This window comes from Balaenoptera borealis, assembly GCF_965194805.1.
Source record: "Balaenoptera borealis genome assembly, chromosome: 9".
In the NCBI taxonomy this organism is placed as follows: domain Eukaryota; kingdom Metazoa; phylum Chordata; class Mammalia; order Artiodactyla; family Balaenopteridae; genus Balaenoptera; species Balaenoptera borealis.
In genome coordinates, this window is record NC_138873.1 from 110,581,571 (window position 1) to 110,603,406 (window position 21,836).

At 37.3% G+C, this 21,836-nt stretch overlaps 1 long non-coding RNA gene across 1 annotated transcript; it reads right to left on the reverse strand.

Moving 5' to 3' along the window:
• Nucleotides 1–207: 207 nt before the first annotated feature.
• Nucleotides 208–15,461, reverse strand: LOC309634735. Its single transcript, XR_014248387.1, has 2 exons — nt 8,990–15,461; nt 208–8,842 (listed from the first exon to the last, which is right to left on the reverse strand). It is a non-coding gene; the product is annotated as an uncharacterized lncRNA (long non-coding RNA).
• Nucleotides 15,462–21,836: the final 6,375 nt, after the last annotated feature.

Sequence of the window (21,836 nt, forward strand, 5' to 3'; positions counted from 1 at the left end):
ATGTAAAGGGCAGAGTGAAGCTCTAGCTGTCTATGTCACAGCCATCTACATCATCTGCTCCAGGACGTGGAGAAAAAATGAAAGAAAAGGTACAGAAAATAGAGAAAAAGTACTCTCATATTCATTTAGAAAAGAATAGGAATTGGAACCATCTTTTTGAAGGACAGTTTGGCAACATCTTATAAACATTTCTTTTTTATTCTTTAAAAATTTGTTTCTTTTTTTGTTTGTTTGTTTCTTTTTTTCTTCCAGTTTTATTGATATATAGCTGACATACAGCACTGGGTAAGTTTAAGGTGTACAGCATAATGATCTGACTTACATACGTCATGAAGTGATTACCGCAATAGGTTTAGTGAGTTTCCATCATCTCATACAGATACAAAATTAGTGAAATAGAAAAACAATTTTCTTTGTGATGAGAACTCTTAGGACTTACTCTTCCAAGAACTTTCACATATAACACAGAGCAGTGTTAATTATATGTGTCATGCTGTACATCACAATCCTAGTAGTTATTTATCTTATAGCTGGAAGCTTGTGCCTTTTGACCCCCTCCATCCAGTTGCCCCTGCCCCCGACCCCCTGCCTCTGGTGACCACAAATCTGTTCTCTTTTTCAATGAGTTTGTTTGTTTGTTTGTTTTTGAAGTATAATTGACCTACCACACTCTGTTAGTTCCTATTACAGAACATAGTGATTTGATATTTCCATGCGTTTCAATTTCCATCATATTGTAACATCACCACAATATGATGTTACAACCTGTCATCATACTAAAATATTACATAGTCTTTGATTCCTCACATTGCACATTTCAGATGTGTGACTCTTTTATTTTGCAATGAGAAGCTTGTACATCTCATTCTCCTCACCTAATTCTTTCCTCCCCCTACCTGCCTCCTTTCCGGTAAAAAACTTTTGGTTCTCTGTATCTATAAATGTTTCTGTTTTGTTATATTTGTTCATTTGTTTTGTATTTTAGATTCCACATATAAGTGAAATAATACAGTATTTGTCTTTCTCTGTCTGACTTATTTCACTTAGTATAATACCCTCTAGGTTCATCCATGTTTCCAAAGATAGCAAGATTTCATTCTATTTTTATGGCTGAATAATATTCCATTTTATATGTATATGTATAAGTTCTTTATCCGTACATGTCTGTTGATGGCCATTTAGGTTGCTTCTATATCTTGGCTATTTTAAATAATGCTGCAATGAACATAGGGGTGCATATATCTCTTCTAATTAGTGTTTTCCTTCTCTTTGGATAAATACTCAGGATTGGAATTGCTGGACCTTGAGGTCATTCTTTTATAATTTTTGAGGAACCCCCCCATACTGTTCTCCATAGTGACTGCACCAATTTACATTCCCACCAACATTGTAAGAGGGTTCCCTTTTCTCCACATCCTTACCAACATTTATTATTTGCTGTCTTTTTGATAATAGCCATTCTGACAAGTGTGAGGTGATGATATCTCATTGTAGTTTTGATTTGTATTTATATAATAATTAGTGATGTTGAGCATCTTTTCATGTGCCTGTTGGCCATCTGTATGTCATCTTTGGAAAAACGTCTATTCAGATCCTGTACCCATTTTTTTAATCAGGTTTTTTGTTTTCTTGATGTTGAGTTTGCATGAATTCTTTGTATAACTTGGATATTAACCCTTTATCAGGTATACTGTTTACAAATATCTTCTCTCATTCAGTAAGTGGCTTTTTCATTTTGTTGATAGTATCCTTTGCTGCACAAACGCTTTCTAGGTTGATGTAGTCCTTTTTTTTTTTTTTTTTTTTTGCTTTTACTTCTCTTGCCTGAGGAGACACATGCAAAAAAATATTACTAAGATGAATGTCAAAGAGCTTACTACCAGTGTTTTCTTCTACGAGTTTTATGGTTTCGGGTCTTACATTTAAGTCTTTAATTTACTTTGAATTTGTTTTTGTGCATGGTGTGAGAGAGTAATCTAGTTTGCTTCTTCTGCATGTACCTCTTCACTTTTCCCAATAGTATTTATTGAAGAGACTGTCTTCCCCATTATATATTCTTGCCTCCTTTGTCATAGATTAATTCTCATATAAGTGTGGATTCATTTCTAGAAACTCTATTCTGTTCCATTGATCTATGTGTCTCTTAGTGCAAGTACCATACGGTTTTGATTGCTGTATTTTGAAGTCATGGAGCGTGATACCTCCAGCTTTGTTCTTTTTCAAGATTGTTTTGGCTAATTGACTCTTTTTGTATTTCTGCAGTAAATTTGTTTTCTATATAAATTTTAGAATTATTTGTTCTAGTTCTGTGGAAAATATCATTGATGTATTGATGGGGATTGCCTTTGGCAGTATGGTCATTTTAACAATATTGATTCTTCCAATCCATAAGCATGATATAACTTTCCAAATCTTTCTGTTGTCTTCAATTTCTTTCATCAGTGTCCTATAGTTTTCCAAGTATAGGTCTTTGCCTCCTTATTTAGAGTTACTCCTAGGTATTGTATTCTATTTGATGCAATTGAAAATGGGATTGCTTCCTTAATTTCTCTTTCTGATAGTTCTTTGTTAGTGTATAGGAATACAACAGATTTCTGTATATTAATTTTGTATCCTTAAACTTCACGAAATTCACTGACGAATTCTAATACTCTTTTGATGGTGTCTTTAGAATCTGTGTATAGTATCATGTAATATGCAAATAGTGACAATTTTACTCCTGCTTTCCAATTTGGATTCCTTTTATTTATTATTCTTGTCTGATTGCTGTGGCTAGGACTTCCAACACTATGTCAGTCTCCAAAGACTGAACCAGGAAGAAATAAAAAATATAAATGGAAAAATTACCAGTAATAAAATTGAATCAGTAATAAAACAACTACCAATAAACAATGGTCCCGTACCAGGTGGCTTCACAGGTGAATTGTACCAAATATTTAGAGAAGAGTTAACACCTATCCTTTTCAAACTATTCCAAAATATTTCAGAGAAAAGAATGCTTCCAAACTCATTCTAAGAGGCCAGAATCACCCTGATACCAAAACAAGACAACGATATCACACAAAAAAGAAAATTACAAGACAATATCACTGATGAACATAGATGCAAAAATCCTCAGCAAAATATTAGCAAACTAAATTCAACAATACATTAAAAGGATCATACACCACGTGTGGACACAGGTGGGGAAGGGAAAGGTGGGATGAATTGGGAGATTAGGTTTGACATAAATAAACTACTATGTGTAAAATAGGAAAAAAAAAAGAAAAAAGGATCATACACCATGATCAAGTGGGATTTATACCAGGGATGCAACAATGGTTCAACAGCCACACTTGATCAATGTGACACACCACATTATCAAATTGAAGAATAAAAACCATATGATCATCTCAATAGATGCAGAAAAAGCTTTTGACAAAATTCAACATCTTTTTATGGTAAAAACTCTTCAGAAAGTGGGTATAGAGGGAACTTACCTCAACATAATAAAGGCCATATATGACAAACCCACAGCTAACATCATACTCAATGGTGAAAAGCTGAAAACATTTTCTCTAAGATCAGGAACAAGACAAGGATGTCCACTCTTGCCACTTTTATTCAACATAGTTTTGGAAGTCCTAGCCTCAGCAATCAGACAAGGAAAAGAGATTAAAGAACAATCTAAATTGGAAAGGAAGAAGTACAACTGTCCCTGTTTGCAGATGATGATACTATACATAGAAAATCTTAAAGATGCCACCGGGAGACTACTAGAGCTCATCAATGGATTCAGGAAAGTTGCAGGATACAAAATTAATATACAGAAAACTGTTACATTTCTATATACTAACAACAAACTATCAGAAAGAGAAATTAAGGAAACAATCCCATTTACCATTTCATCGAAAAGAATGAAATACCTAGGAATAAACCTACTTAAAGAGGTAAAAGACCTGTACTCTGAAAACTATAAGACAGTAATGAAAGAAATTGAAGACGACACAAACATTTGGAAAGATATACCGTGTTCTTGGATTGGAAGAGTCAATATTGTTAAAGTGACCATACTACCTAAGACAATCTACAGATTCAATGCAATCCCTAACAAATTACCAATGGCATTTTTCACAGGACCAGAAAAAAATAATTTTAAAATTTTTATAGAAACACAAAGACCCTGAATATCCAAAATGATATTAAGAAAGAAGAACAGAGCTGGAGTAATCATGTTCCCTGACTTCAGACTATACTACAAAGCTACAGTCATCAAAGCATAGAGTACTGGCACAAAAAAAGAAATATAGATCAATGGGACAGGATAGAAAGCCCAGAAGTAAATCCACATACTTATGGTAAATTAATCTACAACAAAGTAGGCAAGAATATACAATAGAAAAAAAGACAGCCTCTTCAATAAGTGGTGCTGGGAAAACTGGACAGCTACAGGTAAAAGAATGAAATTAGGACATTCTCTAACACCACATACAAAAATAAACTCAAAATGGATTAAAGAACTAAATGTAAGACTGGAAACCATAAAACTCCTAGAGGAAACACAGGTAAGACACCATTTGACATATATCATAGAAATATTTTTTTTTGGATCTCTCTCCTAAAGCAAAGGAAATAAAAGCAAAAATAAACAAATGGGACCTAATTAAACTTAAAAGCTTTTGTACAGCAAAGGAAACCATCAACAAAATGAAAGACAACCTACTGAGTGGGAGAAAATATTTACAAATGATATGATTGTTAAGGGGTTAATATCCCAAATAAATAGCTAATACAACTCAACATTGAAAAAACCAACAACCCAATTTAAAGAACAGGCAGAAGAACTTAATAGACATTTTTCCAAAGAGGATATGCAGATGGCCAACAGGCACATGAAAATATGCTCAACATCACTAATCACCAGGGAAATGCAAATCAAAACAACAGTGAGATATCACCTCACACCTCTCACAATGACTATTATCAAAAAGAACACAAATAACCATAACTGGCAAGGATGGAGAGAAAAGGGAACTCTTGTACACTGGTGGTGGGAATGTAAACTGGTGCAGACACTGTGGAAAACAGTATGGAGGTCTCTCAAAAAACTAAAAATAGAGCTACCATATGACCCAGCAATTCCATTTCGGGATATACATCTGAAAAAAACAAAAGCTCTAATTCAAAAAGATACATGCACCCCAATGTTCACAGAGACACTATTTAAAATAGCCAAGATGTAGAAGCAACCCAAGTATCTACTGACGGATGAATGGATAAAGAAGATGTGGTACATATATACAATGGAATACTACTCAGCCATAAAAAGAATAAAATTTTGCCATTTGCAACAACATGGATGGACCCGGGGGGTATTATGCTTAGTGAAATAAGTCAAACAGAGATAGATAAATACTGTATGTTATCACTTATAAATGCAACCTAAAAAATAAAACAAATGAATGGGTATAACAAAACAGAAACAGAATCACAGACATAGAAAACAAACTAGTGGTTACCAGTGGTGAGAGGGATGGGGAAGGGGCAAGATAGGGGTAGGGATTAAGAGGTACAAACTAGTATGTATAAAATAAATAAGCTACAAGGAGATACTGTATGACACAGAGAATGTAGCCAATATTTTATAATAAATTTAAATGGAGTATAATCTATAAAAATATTGAATCACTCTGTTGCACACCTGAAACTAATACAACTAATATAATATCAACTGTACTTCAATTTTAAAAAAAAGATTTTAAAAAAAGAAGTCTACAGTTTCTTTAGGTAGACCTGACTTAAGGCCACTAAATCTGATTTTTGACCAATAGATACAGAGCATCTGTTGCAAGAAACAACTGGTAATTTGTTTTAAAAAATAATTTTCAGCTTTCTTATGTTTCATCTCATTTAGCATTAGTAGTCTCACCTTGTACCTTCATTCTGACTTTATGCAAAACATACTGGACTTTACAATGAATGTGCTTGTCTAACCTGCACTGAATTTTTCACCGTGTGGCTCTTTTCCAACCATGTCTTCACAATAAGAAGTCCTCAAAGCTTTTGCTTGAACAATGGCCAAACTCAAATCACTGATTTTCATCCTGAAACCACACACCAAACATCCTTCCTTCTTGGGCCCACATTTACAAAGAAATACAAATGTGCGAAGAGCAATAGTTGTAATTCAGTTATTGTCAAAGATCAGTTCTTTTGTACTATTTGAAAGCACTGAGAATAGTTTCCTTTAATTTACTTTCCTGTCCAGATGAGTATTGTCTCTGTAAGTGGTCTCAGAGGAAATGCATTTAGACTTAGTTCAAAGATGCATCCAATGATCAATAAGAACATCAGTCCACGACTTTATAGTATAGATAAACTCCCTCAGTAAAACATATTTCCTCTTATTTCATTCACTTTGCTCCTTCCCTGCTCTGCATTTCCAGGGGCCCCCTTGTGGCCTGAGGACACTGAGAAGGGAACTGTTGACCAGGCGGAGGTCAGGTCATCAGGTAAGTCTGGGGAAAGGGCCCTCTGAGGAGGTTTGACTACCTCTCTGCTGGTCGCTAGCCTGAGACTAAGATGTCACTTGTGATTTGGGGAAGGAGGCTCATCAGAATCATAAAAAGACGTGCTCAGTTCACACTAATCCTTCCTGGATTTTCCAATTTCTCCACATTCACAAAAATTAGTGTTTAAATGTCTTTTCTGAGAGAACTCAAATTTTGTTAAAAATTTAAAGAAATCAGAGGCTTCTGGGTAAGGCAAGATCCAGAAAAATCAGGCTACTTTAGCCAATAGCTCATACAGTTTCATGATGTAACAAGATCATGAAAGTTCAGTGTTCTTACCCTAGATTACCTTTTTTTTTTTTTTTTTTTTTAACAGCAGGAAGTACTCATCAGCTAAGGAAGATGAGGTTCTTATTTTCTCAGTTGGCCTTTGTCCGGATCCATAAAAATGTATCCCATTTCTGTGGTTCCCATCATATTCCCAACCCTTGGTTCTCCCTCTCTCTCTGTTCTCTCTTTCCTCTGCCTGATCTTACTTAAACTGATATTATAGGCCTGCAGCCCTACAAATCAAATTTGTTTATTCTAATGGAAACTTGAATTGGTGACTGTCATTTGCTCTCAGTCTTATTATAAGTGAAATTGATTCTGGATTTCTAACTTTCTCCTCCTACAAAGGGTGATCTTAGATCTCTAGTCTTTTATATGTTATTGCTCTGTACGATGGTCTTTTTAAAGAGTTGCAGATTTTTACAGTAAATCTCTTATTGCTCACTTAAATGTGATGGTTATGTGTTTAATCATTAATGGTTATATCAAGCAATCTCATATGTATGTAAGATATGTATGTCTTATATACATATTTCAAACAAACAAACAAACCATTCCACCCATGTTTGACTGTGTAGCTTAGAGGATTTGTGTTTAGAGTTCAATCTCCCAGCATCAAGCTAAACTGGAAATTCACAATCCTACTACTCTTCTTCCCTCTTCTATTAACTTGTCCTGCTTTTTTTTTTTTTTTTAATTTCTCTGAGTCTCAGTTTCTTCCTCTGGGAAATCAAGGATATTCAACTAAATAGTTCACAATGTCCCTTCTAACTCCAAAATTCTTCCTACTTTGTTAATAAATCAGCAGATTTTCCTTGATACAAACATCTTTAGAATCCCCACAGAGAACTAATCCAGAGTATGTGCTAATATTGTGATTCATTATCCAAGTCATTTCTCTAAGCACTAGTTTTCACATAGGTAGAATGAGATGATTTTTAGACCCATTTAAGACCTATGATGCTGCTATACACATGATAGATTCTTGTTGCCATTTCCATTTAGGATTTTTTTTTTTTTTTTTTTACTAGAGATAAATTTGTATGTTTTCTGTTGTCAGAAACTGAAAACTCCAGAACCCTAGCACGTTTCTTGGCTATAAGAAAGCTTACACTCAGATTCATTGTCCAAATGTCACAATATGCCCAATGCTGTGTCCAAAGAAAGCATCTATTCCCTTTCAAATGGATTTGTTCTCTGTTGGCCTCAAATACCTTACTTGGAGAGTTGTAATTCGAAGGTGTGAGCAGAATGCAAGACTTCAGTTCAATTCACAGTACAATCTCCAATTTCATGCTGATACATTTTCAGGTTCTTGGTTACAAATTAACCCACTCTCTTCCCAGTCTCTTGGGACATTGGGAAAGTGGACAAATTATCCAGAGACTGTAGTGGTTTATGCAAGAATCACTGTGCACTAATGGAACTGCTTTGCATAAGCAGATCCTGTTTCCGGAGGCTACACAGTTTCCAATCTTCTATACCCCAGGGGGCATTGTCGGTGCTGCAAAAGTGCCTCTGTTCTTAGGCTGAGAACTACAGATACTTGGTTCCTTTCTATCTCAAAGGACTTCTTTCTGGGCACAGGATTATGGTGTTTTCTCATCAAGCCATAGCAGCCACATACAAGGTTAATAGTGCCCTGAAGACGTACAGTGCACAACCTGTACAACTGTCAACAGCTGCCTTGTGGAGTTGTTGGGGAGAAAACATTTTCCTCTAATTCTAGGTCTGGCTGGTCTGAGGATTAATTTACATGAGACAAATTAACATGTGTGTACATGGGAGAGACCCAGGAAGACTGAGCAACTGGCTAAAAAGTCTGAAACCCTCCCCTTAAATACCATCTTCAGCTAAAGACAAAAGAGGATGTTGGGGGGAGGGGCTTGGAATTTCAGAGGCAATTCACATGGAGATGGAAAAGCACATGTTTGCTGGGACAGCAGAGACCCTGGGACACGGAGTGGCCTCTGATCGCTAAGCCCCTCTGGTCCCCCCCACACCCTATTCTTTGATGGCATCTCCATCCCAGGTGATGGCATCTCCATCCCAGGTGATGGCACCTCCATCCCAGGTGATAGCATCTCCATCCCAGGTGATGGCACCTCCATCCCAGGTGATGGCACCTCCATCCCAGGTGATAGCATCTCCATCCCAGGTGATAGCACCTCCATCCCAGGTGATAGCACTATTCCTTTATCCAAATTCTTCCTGTAGCTAAGGGGGAGGTAAAGAGATATTTACTGAGTCTTCTGTTTCTTAAAAATAATCAGCCTAAATTAATCCTCATGGTCAAAAGACACATTTTGGGCTGCCAGATTCTGCTCCTCCACGGTCCTGCCTTTGAAACTTCTCCAAGAAGTCTCACAGTCCAGAAGCTGAATTGGTAGATTGTTCCAGCTCATTAAACCAGTCTCATAATCCTGACAATGAGTCAGCCCTGTTAAGTTCATTTCAGGAGGCTGTGAGCAGGTGGGCTTCCAAAGTTAGGCCTAAGAGGTGCAAGCAATTAAGTTTTACTATGAGCCATTTCTATGGAGACGAAAGAAAAACAACAGTTATCGATCGGAGCAAATTATAACACAGCGTCTGAGTCCTGAGAGCTGCCAGTTGAGAACATTTCTAGGTGTCAGCCTTGAAGCATCTTGAGATGGAGTGAGGACAGAAAGTGGCAATCTGACAGATTTTCTTGGTTTGTAGTTTTAATGTCTCTGACGATGTCATCAGTGTGGAGGTAAGCTTTCTGAATGGCTTACACAGCAATAGGCACAAAGACTGTCTATCGTGGGCTATTGTGGTGATCCCTCTTAAGTTTGTATCAAGTTTTTCAGCTTCAGTTTTGAGGGCTTCAGGAGAAGGAAGCTTTAGTTTTCAACGATTCCAAATCGAAAGTGGGAGAAAAGTTGGAAACGTTAGTTTGGAGAGCTATAGCTAAATATTTTAGGAAAATAGAAAAATTCAGGGTTCAGTCCAATTTACAGGTGGAAAAGCAAAACCTCAAAGAAAATTAACAGAACTTTAGTTCTGTTAAATGGAGCTGCCATCACCTGGAATGGAGATGTTAATTTAGTATCTATGATTGTGTATTATAGTTTCTACTGAAACACAATTTTTCTCTAAAATTACCCTTACTTTTACCAAAGATAGTCAAATTAAGGCTAATTTGTTTGCCAAATAAGTGTAGTTTCAATAAAATTGGCCTGATTATTTGCATAAGGCCAGCAAGAATAGTGATTGACCTTAAAGGCTTTTTAAAATCTGCTTTGCTGGAACTTTTCATAAGGAATCTCCAGATTGAATTTTAAATGTCTCTTGAGGCCAGGAAGCCAAAACAAAGACTTACCGTCAGACTTGCCTGTAATAACTATAGATTTAGGTGAATTCCTCTCTTCCTGAGATCCTCCCAAATATCCTAAGGTTTCTACACCTACCAGGAAGTGACCTTCCTTACTCACCTGGTAGGGCTGCTGGGAACCCTGTAAGCAATGTACCTGCCTGTTTTTCCAAGGGGCAATCAATATTGCTCCATAAGGTCAATCTTATTTCCTTAAAGCTGTCTGGTCATATCTGAGTCTATGCACATTCTCAAATATGATATTCCAGTCAAAGCCTTGGTAATGTAATCAATGTTTGCAACTGTGTCCTGTTACAAGAACAAATTCTTAGTGAACTTATGTAAATAACTATATTGCCATGAAAATAATAATACATACTAAGAGTTTCCAAATTCTGGAGGGATCAGGTAGAGAGAAAAAGATAAATGTTTCAGTTCTGCTTACAAAGGTATAATTTACCAAATTGCTGTAGGTCATAGTTAGTCTAAGAGGAAAGATTTCCTTATATCTGGAAAATAAGGATTAAAGAGTAATATTTCAGCCAAAAGTCATAAAAATTATAATCATATTCATCAATTCATTCAGTCCCATGTACAATAATTAATTTTTGTTGATCTTGATTTCTTTTTCTTGGCTGGACCACGTGGCTTGTGGGATCTTGGTTCCCTGACCAGGGATAGAACCCAGGCCCTCAGCAGTGAAAGTGCAGAGCATTAACTACTGGACTGCCAGGGAATTTCTGATCTTGAACTTTTGTTAACAGTTTATGAAGCCAACAGTTTTTTCATTAGAGTTCTGTAATTTCTTACCCAGTTCAGTAGTATAATCTGAAAGTTATCAGAAACCTATATTTATCAAAAAGTCTTTTCTGTGAATCTCCTTGAAGATAAACATTTTTGCAAAAACATGAGATTAAAAGAGTAACTGTCTATAAATGACAAAGACTTAAAATGGTCTGGTTAAAGATCTGATTCATTATAATAAAATTGACCTGGAAATTTTGTTATTTCTGTGACACACAGCATTATAAGATAATAACTAGAATTATGACTGATAACATTATACCAAGACATATCTGAATTTTAGGAACTTTATATAATTTCCAGAACATTTATATTAAAAACATTTACCCATACAATATAGCCTAGGAAGGTTTATCATTATTCATTTGACAATGCTTACCATGTAATTTAATACACCAAATAAGCCTAATTAGATTAATAATGCTCTTTTATAAGGAAAGAAAACATATCTTTTCAAGTGTTCTAGGGGCTGTCTGGAAAATCCCAAACTTAGTTCCAGGTCAATAAGACTTCATTTAAAATTTGATTTTGGGGAAGTTTGTCAAAAATACCAAAAAGGTCTTAAAACACTTGGTCAAATAAGAACATAGGTCACTGAAAACAATTTACCCAAAACGGCAAAGACTTCACAGGCAAATACAGAAGGTTTAATAGTTGTAAAAAGCCATAGCTCTCTTAATATTGAAAAGATTCAGTTTAAGCATTCAAAGACCTGATAAAAACAACATAGGAAATTATTTTGATAAAACATAATCCCTCCTCGCTTTTTTAGGCAGACTACTAAAGGTAAAGAAAAACCTTTTACTATTTCTTTACAAGCTCAGACTTCTGTCTTTTTAACAGAGAGAAAACCAAATTCTAATTTTGTACCAACTTACTTTGATATTAAAATTCATTCACTTAAATTCCTTTTGATCTTAACCAGCTTAAGCATGCATAAAACACTTTTCTCAAGGTTTCTTTTCGACAAACCTTCTACAACATTCTATTTCCGTTTTAGTTTATCCCTTGTTCTTTTCTTTTTTTTGCCATTCTTGAAATAACCAGCCTTATTTTAGGCAAGATCATTTTCATTTCCCTCAACAAAATTGTATCTCCATTTCTCATATCTTTCTTACCCAAAAATACAACTTACTTTTCTTCCATACAGAGATGTCTTTCGTATAATTTTCAGTAACTTTAATCACATATATTAATTATAAACTTAACCCCTGGAAACCTTAACTGAGAAGTAAACAACTGTGAACTGTCTTTTACATTAGCATTTTATGGCTTGGCAAATTTACAAATACATTTTATAATTCTAGAGACATAGACTACTTCATACTATAATCTTTCAATAAAGCACAAGACATGTTTACTAATAAACCCAAATTTACCTTTACTTTGTAATAGGAAGCTAAAAGCAGATATACCTATGTTTAGTCATTAATCTTTCACCATTATGTTTTATTTGTAAATCATCTAGACATTCAATAAATTTACTTTATAATTTAACTCATCTTAGCAAAACTTTAAGGTTTCTAGTAACCAAAAATATTTTGAAAGCTAGTTTTAAGAACACATAAACCGTAACACATAATAAACCTTTATAAGTTTACCTAAAACCCTTTTATCGTATATCTATTTAACTTTACTTGCTGTTAACAGTTGTTTATATAACCTATGAAACCTTCATGAGACATTAGACAAAGTCAACCATCATCTCCAGCTATTTCTTTTTCTTTTGTTGGCAAATTTTTGTAACAGATAACATGACTTTTAGTAAACTTAGATAGAATAAAAATATTATACTTAATGCTGATAATTAAAGACTTGTTTGTTTTAATCAAATTAAAAACCTTAAACTTGCTATTATTTATTAAAGATTAATCCTAGACCACATGGACTTGAAAAACATTTGGGTTACTTTCTATGATACTTCTGAGACTTGGAAATATTTATTTCATAAGCACTCTTTTTAAGCCAATTAAATTGAGCTACTTTACAAAGTGATTTTTGTCAGTTCCGTCTGAAGGTAGAAAAAGGCCCTATGCGTAATGTACACAGACGTACATACAGATGCAATCAGAGATTTCATAGCTTTCATTTTAAGACCTTAGTCATGAATCAGGTATAAATATAACACCTATGTTATATAAAAGTCCCTAGTTTATAAATAATGGTTGGAATAAATTAAGTTTATCTGCTCAGATGGTCAAGGCTCTTTATTTTTTTTTTTTAAAGGTATTTATTTATTTATTTATTTTTGGCTGTGTTGGGTCTTCGTTTCTGTGCGAGGGCTTTCTCTAGTTGCGGCAAGTGGGGGCCACTCTTCATCGCGGTGCGCGGGCCTCTCACTATCGCGGCCTCTCGTTGCGGAGCACAGGCTCCAGACGCGCAGGCTCAGTAGTTGTGGCTCACGGGCCCAGTTGCTCCGCGGCATGTGGGATCTTCCCAGACCAGGGCTCGAACCCGTGTCCCCTGCATTGGCAGGCAGATTCTCAACCACTGTGCCACCAGGGAAGCCCAAGGCTCTTTACTTTTGTGGAAAAAAAACTTTTAAGATTTGTGTTTGTCCTTGACAAATAATCTTAAGGAAGCTGTAAGCTGGATTTTGGGCAAGGGAAATTTTCCAGTAGTTTGTCCTTTTTTAAAAGGCATCTTTCCCTCCAATTTTTTCCCCCTGGTGTCAGGTTCTTCCAGTTGTGTTAACTGGTCTCAGTCTCAGGAGACAGGGGGCTGTGTTTACGTTTCTGATTTTGTAGATATTTGCAAGACAAAGACAGTTGTTTTTAATTCCCCAAAGAACTGGACTGCTGCCTAAGTGATATCAGAAGTCTGTTTGCCCGTCCAACTCCATTTCCTTTAATATGCTTCTTTGTATCAGGGAGAAGATTGCCAACTAAAATTGCAAATTGAAAGATTTCTATGTTCTAGAACTTCAGGGTTCAATGATCACACCTAAAAAAATATCTGCAAGAGGCATTCAACAATGGCCCTTTGTTCCAGAGCACGATTCAATAGACCAATTCCCCCGAGGGGGCAAAAAATGCCTCCACCATCTCTCCTATTAGGGCTTGACTATCAGTCCCACATTCTGGGGGCTCAGGCAACCTTACTGGCTCCCCTTGGCAAGTTCAGTTAACGCTGCCTGAAGGGCAGACTCCCGCACCCTGTTTGACAATTCCAGGCAGGGGGAACATTCCCAGTGACACACAATGTCCATCCCTACAGTACAATCAGGCGAAAGAGACACGACCGCTTTACAAAAAGCGTGTTCAAATACACCAGATTTCCTCCAAGCTTGCACCTCAATTTCATCACCTCTAACCAGGACCCTATCAACGAGCCTCAGTCTTACTTACTGAGAAGGGGGAGCATTCCCGGCCAGACAGAACACCTAGGCCCATAAAGCACTCAGGCAACACTGACCTAACCTTTTCACGCAACACCCGCACAAACATTCCAACCTCTGTCATCCTATCAACCCTTGCACTTTTCATTTTCTCAATCTAACTGCAACCCAAGTCAGGGCCCCGCCAGTGGGTTTTGGTACCACAGATCATGGAGCTTCTGCCTCAAGCAGTCCTGGAAATTCCTCCTCTTTACCCTTCAGCCATTTAACCCCCTCCTGTGCGAGAGGGCTTGGGTCCCCAGGGAGGGGTGGAGCCAAGGGACCCAGGACCTTTTGTCAACTTTAGCGTGATTCATTGGTCTCACTGCTGCTTCAAGCAAATTCTGGCCATGTTTCTCATTGTAATTTTTTTTTTTTAATTGCTTCTTTTTTTTTTTTTTAAAAGGAATTCCTTTATTTTTATTTTTTATTTATTTATTTATGGCTGTGTTGTGTCTTCGTTTCTGTGTGAGGGCTTTCTCTAGTTGCGGCAAGCGGGGGCCACTCTTCATCGCGGTGCGCGGGCCTCTCACTATCGCGGGCTCTCTTGTTGCGGAGCACAGGCTCCAGACGCGCAGGCTCAGTAGTTGTGGCTCACGGGCCTAGTTGTTCCGCGGCATGTGGGATCTTCCCAGACCAGGGCTCCAACCCGTGTCCCCTGCATTGGCAGGCAGATTCTCAACCACTGCGCCACCAGGAAAGCCCTCTCATTGTAATTTTTGCCTTCAGGCTTTTAAAATTTCTCCAAACTGGGGTAAATAGAGTGAACATTTTGGGGGTCCTTTCATGTTGGGGGACCACTAGGGGCCCTTTTGGCCCACCTAAACTTTAGGTAGTACTGTATTGAAACCTTTGTTTTTACCCCATCAATGTCCATTTCATTCATCCCATGTCTTATTAACCAACTAAATATTCCCACCTGTAGAGATGAGTCCTGTGGCTCTACCCTTCCTGATTCCTCTTTGTTCCACCTTTCAATACTTGCTTTATTTACCTTATTTCTTAATAAATTTTAAATTTCTTTAAAAATTTCCACCTGTTGGGAAGAGTCCCTTGACTTTCCCCTTGACTTCTTCCCATTCTCTTGTTAGTTAACCTAATGACTTTATTAGCATCTGTTAAGACCCATGAGGGGAAGCAAACTTGATGTTTCCCAAACCATTCTTTAAATTAAGCAAGTTCTTCAGGCTAGCTGTTATATTTCTTTGCATCCACCTTTTAGTTTAGTCTTTCCATAAGTACCAATAAAACAGCTGTTTACTGTGAGAGTTCTCTAAATATTTACCAATTTAGAAGTTTTTCCAATTCACAGGACCCATTGTCTGGCCATTGATGAGGAGGATGGTAATAGTGAATCAAACCAATAAGATTTTTTTATGGCTGAACCAAGGATGCAAGAGGTATTTCACAAGAGGGTGCAAGGGATGCAGCCCTCACAAGATCCAGAAAGGTAACTTCCCCAAACAGCTTAAGAAAGCAAAGACCTTTGTTGCCCAGGAGTTAAGGTTGGTGTAGTGCCAGCGCTAACAATGCAAGGAAGGTTGAGATGACAAAGGCCCTTTATGGGACCCCTTATGACAAACTACACTGAGCGCCGGCACAGCTCAGGTTGTTGCCTGTGTTTCAGACCAACTGGCTGCAGCTGCTCAAACTCCCAGTCTGCTTGACTGACTGCCAAATGCCCGCTGGCACACACACCTTTCTGATGGCAGAGACCAGAGAGAATATGCTCCCTGGTCATAGAGTCAAGCTCTCGGGACATAAGACAAGACAAATGACACAACAGACAGAGACAAAGAAAAACAGTGACCATCTCTGGGAGTAAAAGGATCACTAAGTCCACCAAATTTACCGGAGTTGCTAAGTCCAAACCAGCTCCAAAAATACTTTCTCCTGCTAAATCTAAATTTAGAAAAGAGAAGGGAAGGGAGCCTTTTGTTGGTTGTCCCAGGATCTCTGAGCTGCAGCAGCCTCAGGCTGAATACTGTTCAGCCAGTAAAGTTGAATTCTGCCAGCTGTGCCAACTGTTGGGGACGAAGACTTTCCCTCTGCCCTTCTAGGTTCTTCTGTCTGGTCTAAGGATTAAATTGACATGAGACAGATTAACAGGAGAAAATCAAACAAGAGTTTGATAACAGGTATACACGGGAGAGACCCAGGAAAACTGAGTAATCCCCCCAAATGGGCGAAACCCTCTCGTTAAACACCATCTTCAGCTAAAGACAAAGGAAGATGTTGCGGGCGCTAGTTTGGGACTCAGAGGGGAGAAGGGCAGTTCACATGGGGATGGGGAAGCGGGTGTTTCCTGGGCCAGAAGAGACAAGGGACGGAGTGGACTCTGGTCTTCAGGTCTACTGAGTCTCTCCCCCCCACGCCTGGCCCTTATTCCTTGGAGACATCTTTGATGACAGCTCTATTCTGGGAACAGAGCCTTTATCTAAATTCTTTGAGGCAATTAAGGTGTAGATTATAAAAAAACAAAAACACAATTTCCTGAGTCTTCTGGTTCTTAAAAATAATCAGCCTAAATGACTCCTCACGCTAAAGAGACACTTTGTGGGGCAGATTTTGCTCCCGACAGGATGCTTCTCATAATCTGCTTCAGGAGACCTCTCTTTGGTCCCCTCTCGTAGTTTTGAGCAGTCCAGCACTTGTCAGACTCCAATAAATGTTCAGAAGTCTGTTTGTAACTAAGGAAACTCTTGGTGTCTTTCAAAAATCACACAACAGATACTATTCCCTGAAAATAGTAACCACTTCTTTTAGAACTACTGGCATTCCTGTATCTCTTATGAACACAGCAGCTAAAGAGAACTGCAGCAACAAACTAGTGATGGTGACTTTTGAGAAACAGCTGAGAAAAAAAGAGATGTGTCAGCTTAAACTCAAGAATGTATTCAGGCACTGTTTATTTTAAAAATAGTTGTCTAAAATAAGTGTTATTCATTAAGTACTAGAAAAGTAGATACGGGCCCATTTTTTTTCTACTGGAATTTCATTTAGTTTAGACTTCTAGTTAAGCTGTGAAAAAGTCTCCAAGAAAGACGTAGGGATATCCATCTGACGCTTGCTAAAAAAGCAAATGAGACCTAAGAAGTTTTCAGACTTATAGGTGCTTCACCTCCAAGTCCTACAACAAGGACTAAGCTCGCGGGCTATAAATAACCTTTGCTCAAATCTTTCAGGTTTTGAAAGTGCTTTTATTCTATGCATTTATTTGTTTATATTTGCTATGTTCCAGTTTTAGGGAGAAGGGGTGCCCTATCACAGAGATCATGTTGACACTCGTCGGAGGTGGTCCCAGGCTGTACACATCTAGTTTACTTCTCTACTGCATCCAAACCTAAAGATGGTCAGCTGCTGTCGAAAACAATGATGTCACAGCGTACGAGGGTATCAAGCATCCACACATCGTTTAATCATCTGGATTTAATCATTCTTTTACAGGCAGCAGTTAAAAAAAAAAATTGCATGATTTAGAAAGAATTTCAATAGTAAGAGAATAAAAGAAGTTTTTAGCTGACCCCTGAGTTATTACTTCCCAACTTCTTTCCTTAGAAAATAAAAATCTCATAATGTTGTGTGAATATAGCAAAGAGACCCACAACCTCTTATTGAAACTAGTTCCCGGAAAGCCTGAATTGAAAAAGGTGGATGAGGTACTAGCTTATTTCTTGAAGTTTGTCTGAGAATCTCATAGAAATTTTCCCCCTACACAGAGTTTGTAGCTTTCCCATTCCTGAAGAATACCCAGTGTCGACTAAAAAATTGTTCACAAACTAAAAGTTGAGAGTAATGTTTTATTGGGCGGGAATTCCTAGGACTTCAAGCCCAGGAGGCAGCATCTCAAGTAACCCTGACAAAACTGCTCCAAGGAGGTGAGGGGGGAGCCAGGATATATAGGAGTTTCTGCAACAAACACTAAGTAGTCAGAGTATCAAAAGATCACTGTTAATTAAAGAAAACCAGACCTCTCAAGTTAAGGAATTTAGCGCTCTTCTGTGTATGGGAAGATGCAAGAGTCTGCGCTCACTGAAATCATTCCCTTGATATGCACCTCAGCTACCTGGGGCCAGTATCCTGTGCTTTCACATCGTGAGTTTCCTCAGGGCTCACTGTTGGGAGTGGCTGCAGTCTGATGGCTGCTAGATGGCAGGTATTCTTTCCTTCCTGAGTTGCTTTACGCCTCACACATTCACGTTGGAGGGCTGCAATCGCTGATGACTGTAACGTCCTTGGTTTACTGACATGGCAGGAAATATTCCACTTCTCACCAGCCTTCTATACTCCTGGAGACACTCCCAGCATGCAAAATACATCTGCTTTCTGAGGAATTGCCCTATCCACCTCACAAACCAGCGAACTGATGACACAAAGACCAACATTCAGCATTCCAGCCTACCTGGGTTTGTATCCTCACCCTCTGCCCCTCCATCCTGCTTTAGTTGTCTTCACAGCACTTATCACTGCCTGACAAGATTTTAACTATTTGTTTCTTACCTGTCTTCCAAATGAGAATGCAGACTCCAAGAGAGCATGGATTTTTGACTGCTTGGTCTGTTGCAATAAACTGCACACTTAGAACAGTGCAGGGTACAGAGAAGTCACTCGATAAATACTTCTGGAATAAATGTATAAATACATTTTGGCAAATTCCACTAGTGAATTGTCTCTTATTCAGTTTTATTATATATTTATTATATATCTAGGAAGAATCAGAATGCTAGCTGAGATTGGGATTGACATATATACACTAATATGTATAAAATGGATAACTAATAAGAACCTTAATCATAGGTAAGTATGTATAGGAAAAAGCATAGTATATATGGGGTACAGTACTGTCTGTGGTTTCAGATATCCACTGGGGGTCTAGGAACGTACCCCTCTGAGGATAAGGGAGACGACTGTATACCTCCTGTACACATGGGAGATACTCAGGAGAACCAAGTAACTCTCTGAAATGGCCCAAGTCCTCAATTAAATAACACCACTAGCTAAAGACCAAAGAAGATGTGCAATGGGGGGCAGTTATGGGAGGTGACCAGGGGAAATGCTGTAAACAAGAGGTTGTTATGCAGATTTCAGTCCTTGCCTTCTCTCTTGATAAAAGTTTCTAGAGCCAACCTTCTCTTCCTGGTACAGAGAGAGACACCCTTACAAAGGGAGATTTCCCTTACAAATGTGAATGCCTCTTACAAAAGGGTAACTTTTACTTAGTTGTCAGAGCTTCTCCTGTATCTGCAGTTTCTTAAAAAATAACCAGCTTAAAATAATCCTAACGTGAAAGAGGCATAATGGGGTGACATATTCTGCTCCCCTTCAAGGTTAAATATGTCTATATATATATTTGTTAAAAGTTTTTATTTTTTAATTGAACTATATTTGATTTGTAATGTGTTAGTTTCTAGTGTACAGCAAAGTGATTCAGTTTTATATATACTTTTTCATATTCTTTTCCATTATAGTTTATTATAAGATGTTGATTATAGTTCCCTGTGCTATACAGTAGGACCTTGTTTTTTTATCTATTTTATGTACAGTGATTTATATCTGCTAACCCCAAACTCTTAATTTACCCCTCCTCCCCCTTTCCTCTTTGGTAACCATAAGTTTGTTTTCTATGTCTGAGTCTGTTTCTGTTTTGTAAATAACTTCATTTGTATCATTTTTTTTAGATTCCACATATAAGTGATCTATTGTGATATTTGTCTTTCTCTGTCTTACTTCACTTAGTATGATATTCTCTAGGTCCATCCATGTTTGCTGCAAATGGCATTATTTCATTCTTTTTTATGGCTGAGTAATATTCCATTGTATATATGTACCACATCTTCTTTATCCATTCATCTGTCAATGGACATTTAGGTTGTTTCCATGTCTTGGCTATTGTAAACAGTGCTGCCTAGGGGTGCATGTACCTTTTTGAATTAAGGTTTTCACCAGATATATGCACAGGAGTGGGATTGCTGGATCATATGGTAGCTCTATTTTTAGTTTTTGAGGAACCTCCATTCTGTTTTCCACAGTGGCTGCACCAATTTACATTCCCACCAACAGTGTAGAAGTGTTCCCTTTTCTCCACACCCTCTCCAGTATTCATTGTTTGTACACCTTTTGATGATGGCCATTCTATGCCCAGCTCCTTGTTTTGTAAGGTTTTATGGGAACATATCCATGCCCATCACTTAGAAGGGGATAGATAAAATTGTCATTATATGCAGATAACATGATATTATAAATAGAAAACCCCAAAGAATCCACACAAAAATTACAAGAACTGATAAACAGATTCAACAAGGTAGCAGGCTACAAGATTAGCATACGGAAATCTGTTGCATTTCATTACACTAACAATAAAATATCAGAAAGAGAAAGTAAGAAAAAAATGCCTTTTAAAATCACATCTAAAAATTTAAAATATTTAGGAATAAACCTGACCAATGAGGCGAAAGACTTATACACTGAGAACTATAAAACATTGGTAAAGGGAATTGAAGATAATTTAAAGAAGTGGAAAGATATCCCATGCTCTTGGATTGGAAGAATTAATACTGTTAAAATGGCCATACTACCAAAAGCAATCTACAGAGTTAATGCAATCCCTATCAAATTACCCATGACATTTTTCACAGAACTAGAACAAATAATCCTAAAATTTATATGGAGCCATAAAATACCCAGAATCGCCAAAGCAATCTTGAGGAAAAAGAACAAAACTGAAAGCATAACCCTCTCAGACTACAGTCATTAAAACAGTGTAATACTGGAACAAAAACAGACATATGGATCAATGGAACAGAATAGAGAACCCAGAAATAAACCCACCCACCTATGGTCAATTAATCTTTGACAAAGGAGGCAAGAATATACACTGGACAAAAGACAGTGTCTTCAGCAAATGGTGCTGGAAAAGCTGGACAGCTGCATGTAAATCAATGAAATTAGAACACTCCCTAACACCACACACAAAAACAAACTCCAAATGGCTTAAAGACTTAAACATGAGACATGATACCATAAAAGTCCTAGAAGAGAACATAGGCAAAACATTCTCTGATATAAATCGTACCAATGTTTCCTTAGGTCAGTCTCCCAAGGCAATAGAAATAAAAGCAAAAAAAATGGGACCTAATCAAACTTACAAGCTTTTGCACAGCAAAGGAAACCATAAACAAAATGAAAAGACAACCTATCTATCTACCTATCTATCTATCTATCTATCTATCTATCTATCTATCTATCTATACTTTTAAGGATAGTGCTTTTTGTATTTTCTTTAAGAAATTATTCTCTAAAGTCATGAAGATATTGTTCTATATTATTTTGTGAAAGCTATTTTGTTTTGATTTTCATATTTATGGCTATATCTACAATTTTTTGTGAATAGTATAAGGTAGAGGGTCCAATATTTTTCCCATATAAACCCAATTGTTCCAACAACATTTATTGAAAATGTTATCATTTCCAAGTGCTCTGAAGTGCCACTTTTATCATAAAT